The 7,510-nt window shown below is 49.2% G+C and overlaps 1 pseudogene; it reads left to right on the top strand.

The window, feature by feature from the left end:
- On the top strand, positions 1-693 carry LOC144117419 (speckle-type POZ protein B pseudogene; annotated as a pseudogene).
- Positions 694-7,510: the final 6,817 nt, after the last annotated feature.

Below are 7,510 nucleotides of genomic sequence, written 5' to 3'. Positions count from 1 at the left end.
ATGAGTGCCCTGGAGATCGACCTTTCTCCCTTCTTGCTGGCAGGCAACCTCCGCATACGCTGTGAATTGACAGTCATTCGCGGCTACGTAAGTGCGCCTGGAAGATTCGGGAGCGCCAACGCCGAAGTATTTCAGCACGGACTCTCCGACGACCTCGGCGCGCTTCTAGACAGGGGCGACCTTGCCGATGTTACCATTCAGGTCGTTGGCGGAACGCACCGCGCCCACAAGGCGGTGTTGGCCGCCCGGTCGCCGGTGTTTCGAGCAATGTTTTCCCATGAGGTATATGAAGCGCAAGGTTTCATCAAAATCACTGATATGGATTACGACGTTTTAGGCGCGTTGCTGCGCTTCATTTACACCGGCCGCACGCCGCAACTAGCACAGCTGGCAGGCCCCCTTTTTGCTGCAGCTGACAAGTACTTCATTCCACAGCTTCGGAACCTCTGTGAAGAGGCGCTAATCGAGGGATTGGACGTGGAGAATGCCCCGGCCGCCCTCATCTTAGCCGACCAACACAACGCCGCCGTGCTCCGCCGGAGTGTCATGGACTTCATCTGTGCGCATGGACGAGAAGTGACCCAAACGCCTGGCTGGGATGATTTGGTGGTGAACCGCGCCGACCTGGTGAAAGAAGTCGTCCGCGTGCTCTCCAGTCGCTGCAGCAGCTCAAGCGGACCGCCACCTAACTGAAGCAGAACTTCAAGCACACAAGTTCTCATAATAAAGGGTAAAAGCTCATGTTTTACTGCGTTGCTTTAAGTGTACATTGCATTGCTATCGCTGTGTTGCAGCACTTCCATCGTGCCATTACACTACAAATAGTTCTTGTTATGTCTACGTAAGTGCTTGAAGGTGATAGTACACCAATGAACATTACCGCATGAGCATGAAATTCCGATTGCGATGCCTTAGGAGTTGTCTGAGAGTTGCTTGGTAGCGAACTCGCAAGACTAACGGTATTTCATTATTACACAAGCATAACTTGCAAGCTTGAATAACTTGATTAACTTTCATTGTAGTTTTGTTACTGGAACGATCTCTTGAAAGCATTCAGCCTAGTGGTCACCAAGGGTTATTATTAATAATTCCTTCCAAGGGAATGTCATTCGGCTCGACTGCCGAACTTAAGCTGCTACACGAAATTTTTCGACGGCATTCGGTTCAGATGCCATTCGAGTCGACGGAGCTCCGCGGAGACATTCCAGATTTTGGAATGCCTTTGAAACGCGAACACAGCCCGAACCGGCCAATAGGCGTTGCCGCCGCCATGGCTTCGCCCCACCCATAGCCGCGCGATTGATTTCGGCTCTGTGGCTGCTCATTTTGATAATAATTGGTAATAATTGTTTTTTTTTGGGGGGGGAAGGAAATGGCGCAGTATCTGTCTTAAATCGTTGGACACCTGAACCGCGCCGTTAGGGAAGGGATAAGGGAGGGAGTGAAAGAAAGGAAGAAGGACGTGCCGTAGTGGAGGGCTCCGGAATAATTTCGACCACCTGGGGATCCTTAACGTGCACTGACATCGCACAGCACACGGGCGCCTTAGCGTTTTTCCTCCATATAAACGCAGCCGCCGGGGTCGGGTTCGAACCCGGGAACTCCAGATCAGTAATCGAGCGCCCTAACCACTGAGCCACCGCGGCGGGTCAATACCCGCTGCTCGCTTTTTCCTGCTCTTTGCTTAGCAAATAGCTCGTGTTATGTCTACGTAAGTGCTCGAAAGTAATAGTACACCAATGAACATTTACCACATGAGCAAGAAATTTCTCCAGCAGTGCGCCGATGAGGACGGCTGTACTCATACTGTTGTTTACATCGCTGCCTACGAACATCTAGCGCTCGTTTCCATGACATAAAACGCATACTGCGCTTTATTTCTATTAAATAAGCTCATCTCTTTTGTACCGGTTGCACCCGTGCTTGTTAACGCAGTGCGAAAATCTGTGGGAGGAAGCGCCGATACGATCGCTCGCCTGAGAACCACTTGACAGCCGGGCTGCTGACATCGCCTACGACTGGCGCTTGTCGCTTATTGTCCCGACTTCCTCCGAAACGATCAGTAGTTTATTTTAAACTGCTTTATTCAGAAGTATGATCGGTGACCATTCGCAGTAAGTGAAACGGCATAACTAGTTATCCACAAAATAGGAACGGCGACGAGTGCTCGGCGGTCTGGGTCACACCGGCGCTTCCCGTTCATCGTATGCGCGCCCTACGATGTGAGAAATAGTTGATTTCTGGTCACTGTTGTCAAAACTAGACTCGTTGATCATTTGCATTCGCTAAAACTTTTGAATTTGCTCTTCACAACCGCCGAATTCACAGACGTAACCCTGCAGACTCACTAGGCCTACTCGCCGCGGAAGGGAAAGGGAGTCGCCATCGATTAAAATTATTTTGGCAAGCGCTTATAGCTGGTGAGTGTTGTTCGAGTGTGCACATGTGAAATATACCCGTTAGTTTCGCTTGTTAACAACATGTATGAGATAGAAGGGCGAATATATTCACACCGTCGCCTCATCAGCGTGTTTTCGCTCAGCTGCCGGCCTGCCGAGGACATGAAGGCTGACCGTCCGCCGTTCAGATTCGTCGGTGTCTTTTCAGTATTTTCAGTTGTCGCCCCTCCATCTACATGTTCTGCAGGTACACATTCAATGCTAACGCAGGTGCAGTTGTGGCTTCTGTGGTGTAATGCCAACACCGCTGGAGCAATTTAACTGCCACGACGTTCCGGCAGTAGTTGCGGAGTACGAGAAAGGGTGCGTGACTCAGCATCGCGCATTGCAGAGCGTATGCTGTGCCCTTAAGGTTCCCAGGGTCGTGTATAGGCTCCGTGCAGTGGCCAGAGTGCGCTGCGGAGCAGCACAGCTTTCAGCGCCGCCGTTGCAGGTCGGATGATACTGGGTATAGCGAACGCGCTCGCCGTACTATCTGCGCTCAAGTCCTCGCTGCGTTTTGTATGCGACCGTTGGCCGTGTTTTTTTGTTGCATCATGCGCTGTGGTTTCTAATGTCCCAAAGTGGCTTTTTCTGTTTGTATGCCCATTGTAGCAATACGTTGTTTCCGCCGCTCTGAAGGGCTTATTTATTTTATTGCGGAAATTCACTCTTTGCAATCAGTGGAACGTAGAACTGCAATAAGTGGTCCATACCATGGTTGTTATGGGATGACTATGGTGTATGAAACACGTCACTTCCCTGCGCGACCTGCACAGTGCCTTCCTCATTGCCTGGCCGCGCCTGCAGCAGGTGAGAAAATCCAGCTTTCTCGTGATTCCAATGCTCAGAAAACTTTAATGGGCGTCAGTACGTGCTATTGGCAGCAAAGCTTGTTGGATGCAAGTTCTCGGATAAAAAAAGAAGTAACGTTGCCTCTCAACCCAGTCGCTAGGTAATATTACCAGTGGTAGTTCACGCCCCATCATATATTCGTCTATTTCGCGCGATATGCTTGCGCGACGATGCCGAAATACCCCCCCCCCCTCCTTGCATTCAGTTAGCTTCTGCTTCCGACAGTACGCATGTGTTTCAGACGATCACAAATGTCAAAGAAACTAAAGCGCGGGGAGAAGTCGCACAAACGCCAAAAGTGCAGTTAGTATCTCTATCATGCGCGGCACAGCATCCAGCATTTATTTCCATATCCCGTAGTTGTACATAGTGTATATTACCCCCTACACCTATCATTTCTTACTATCGCTCCCTCCTTTCTTTCCCTCTCCCTGTCCTTTTATTCCCGTTAGTCGCAGCTCAGGTGATTCAGGTTTCGATGGCAGATGCGCAGCTAGAAAATATCTTTTCCTTCCATTGTTATTTTTTTAATAAGTAGCCGCTAACAACGGTTAGACGCCCGCAATTATAAAGTATCTCTAGCACTATCAAAATTCTAAATGCACGCCGCAGGAGTTGTAACGTATACGTGATTTGAAAATGTAGCTTTAGATACACGGCACGACGACTGATGTTGAACGTAATAGAGGTTGTCGACTTCACTGTCCGGACTGCTATCAATCCACTTCTTGGTCGTGCAGCCTAGCCGAAAACTTGCACATTTTGATGCCAAGCTTTCCGCCCATCTGTGATAATTCTGGACGTAGCATAACCGGCAGTTGTGTATTTTGCTTCCTGGAATTTCGTAGGTCATATTCTTTAGTAATCGCCATCGTTGCAGTGCCATGAATGCATCTGAAAGCATGCTGCAGCAAGTGGCACTTCCGCTCCAGGCGACCCACAGTTTCATGAAAGCTGCGATAGGTGGTGCAGGGCTCGTGACTGTACGGAGCCTATTGGGCGATGATGGAGAATGGCGTCGGCTTGGAAGAGGACGAGGAGCTGCACAGGTAATCCAAAGTGCCTTACAACTGATACGCAGTTATATGTTCACCATTACCCCTGGGTGTTTACGAGCTAATCGGTTCCTTGCCTGCCGGGCGTTCACCCATTGGATATGGGGGACGCTCGGCAGAATCAAACGTGCGGTGCTGGCAGCATGCGCCGTGTGCCGGATTCGGGGGGAAATGCCATCAGCCAGCTACGTGGGCTTTCGGCACCCTGCCCAATAGTGCAGGTAAAGGTCCACTAATGTCATGATGTTCACATTTTTCATGAACTGTGTATTACTGTCAATTTGCTGCTTAGTGCCGCCATCGGCTTATGTCTGTCGTTAAATATGTTGATGCTGTTGGCAGGAGGCACTGCTTTAGTGAATCAGCAGCAGCAACAAGTTTATATAGGGCCTTCCAGGCGCGACAGATACAGTTGTTTTAAGCATGGAATCTACCTATGCAGGCAGTATTGTGCATACACCACTTTGACTTTTCTCACCAAAGTAGCAGGACGACAACATGCAGCACACAGTGCAACTTGTGCCTGCTGGAACAACATTGAGCAGAGTTTGGATGTCACGAGGACATGAGTTGTTAAAGGGTAGCAGCAACTGTGCTGGTTTTCGTGGGTGTAGTAATGAGATGTATGGCAGCTGTGAGTTATTTTATTAAGAAAGGGCACAGTAGGCATCTGAGTTTTTTTTTACATCTGCTCTCCTCATTCCTCCTTCCTGTGCATGCCATCAGAATCTGCATTGCAGGTTTTGTCTGCCACTAAATATATCTTTTTACCTGAAAAACTTCTGCAGCAGATAGGGTTCTTATAATTGACTGCCAAGCCTGTTTACAAGTGGTCTAGGATGAGTAAGAACAGGACCGCAGTTTTTTAGGCAGTTTTAGTGGTGTGCGCTGCTTACAGAAAAGTGGTACTTTGCGCTTCAATTTTTAACCTGTATTCTAGGAAACTACCTTCCCAATGGCCACTGAAACTCCCTTGGACGTCCATTGGACGTCTTAAGGCAGTTTCAGTGCCGATTGGGTTATTTACTCTCCCATAGGATATCACACCATCTGGTGCCATGAGGAACGTTAAGGTTCTTCATCATTCTTAGTGTAGCCACTGCTGGGGCCCAACTAAGCACCTCCCACCAGCTTCCGAAACAGGCGGCTCAGGATGCAGCACATGTGAAATGGTCCTGAATTGAGTAGATGAAGGGCTTCAATACCTTCGCAGGCAGCCCAGCAGTGGGACATGCCAGAAAATGATAGCAGTTTGCAGGGCGAGCTTAGTATCTAGCTGCACTTTCTTGCTGTGTCTTCTGTATCAGTATCGGCATGTATCCGCCAATCTGGAAGTGCTCTTGTGAAAGCTTCCACCGGTTTGCTAGGCTTTTATTCTCATACTGCATTTTGTGCTTTAGTAGATCACATTAACATGTGGTATAAATTATGCTTCCAACTTAGCCTTGACATTTTTGTAAATATTCGCATCTTCATCTGCACATCAAGCAAAGAAAGAACGTCTTCAGCCTCTCTGGCGACTCACTGGTTATGCCACTCAGCTGCTGACCCGAGTACGCTGGTTCTATCTTGACTTTGTTGACCGCATATTGATGGAGGTAAACTGCAAACGCCTATGCGCTGTGTGATGTCAGTGCATGTTAAGGAATCCAAGTTGGAAGAAATTTATCCACGGCCATCCCTCATAGCCCGAGTTGCTTTGGGGCGTCAGACCCTACAAATCATCTGTAGTGAGCATATAGTAGGGCTGATGGCTACAGGGGAAAAGGTTCTCATTGTTAGCGCGGCTGAGGATAGCAGCACAGGTCAGCTGAAAAGGTGGGTGCATTGGGGTTTGAGACACATTGGACTGCTTCACTCTGCTCAGTTGGAGCCATTGAAGGCACACTGTGCCTGAAGAGAGGACAGTAGCTTGGCACACAGGCGTAGGAGTGCGAGACCAGCAAGATGGCAGTGATATAGTGTATGTAGTGTCCAATCACAAGGAAGGGTGAATGGTGCCAGGATATTAAATGGTCGAGTGCTGTCCCTGTGGGCCAGACTGGAGGACTCTGCCGCGATGTGCTCAAAGATGTTCACGAAAATGATGATGTCGATGGTAGAGCAGGCAATGAGAGTGGGTCTGGAGGTGGTTTTGAAAATTGGAAATGTCTGGTAGAAATGAGGTCTTGCTTTTCGAGCCTGTTGTAGTGGCTTGTCATGTGGCGTACACTCTAAGCGATTTTTCGTCCTTTCGGGACTAACTACGCCCGTTAATCCCTGACGATGCCTCTTGGCTAACGAAAGGACTAACGGCTGGAAGAAGCGTGCCGCGCGCAGATGTCAAGGACTAAATCTTGAACCCGCAAGGATCAGGAAGACTAACCGTTCGCCTTTATTTACAGTTGTCATGGCGGCCTCCCTCCGACCGAGGCTGATTGTGTTAATTACTAAAACCAGAGCACGGCAACCGCAACCGTCACTCAATAAAGCAAGCAAACTGTGTCCGATAGAAGAAGCCCGTCTCGCAACTGCAGCAAAGCAATCGGCGGCTCGCGGGGAGAGCCGCCGCGCCGTCGGGAAGTTGGTGTATGGGAGCCGGGTGGAGGCGACGAAAGACGGATAACTAAACCGGATTCCTATTTCGTCCACCAATTTGGATTTACTACGTTTACTATATGTGACCTCAGCGGCGTTACTAAGAGCTCATAGGAATGGAATGTGCAACACCTGCGCATCAAGGAAGTCCGACGACCCCCTTGAAGTGAAATGCTGAGTGCACCTTGGCACGTACCGGGCAAAATATATAGCGTAATATCGCGACGCTTTGCCTCTGGCATCGGCCGCTTTACGGACACCCAAAAGCGCTCCGCGGTCTCGTTGCATGCCTCGTTGGAGAGGTATACGACCGTCCGCGATACTTGATGATGGCAAGCGAGCAACGGTATGAACCGTATTTGTGGTGCGCAACAGGTGGCTGGCCTGGGACGTAGGTTATTCTACAAGGCTTGTATATTGATACAATTAACTCTACCGTAGCATAAAAGCGCCAGCACGGCCGCGATGTGTCCGGAAGTTCGAATCATTTGTAGGCCTCAGTATGAGCACTGTAGACAGAAGTGCGCAACGAAAATTACAAATGGATACATAAACGACGAATTTCAAAAATTAAAAAAAAAGGCA

The sequence above is a fragment of the Amblyomma americanum genome, chromosome 1 (assembly GCF_052857255.1).
Source record: "Amblyomma americanum isolate KBUSLIRL-KWMA chromosome 1, ASM5285725v1, whole genome shotgun sequence".
NCBI classification, from domain to species: domain Eukaryota; kingdom Metazoa; phylum Arthropoda; class Arachnida; order Ixodida; family Ixodidae; genus Amblyomma; species Amblyomma americanum.
The sequence above is the reverse complement of the archived record's forward strand: the minus strand, read 5'-3'. Positions and strand labels throughout refer to the sequence as shown.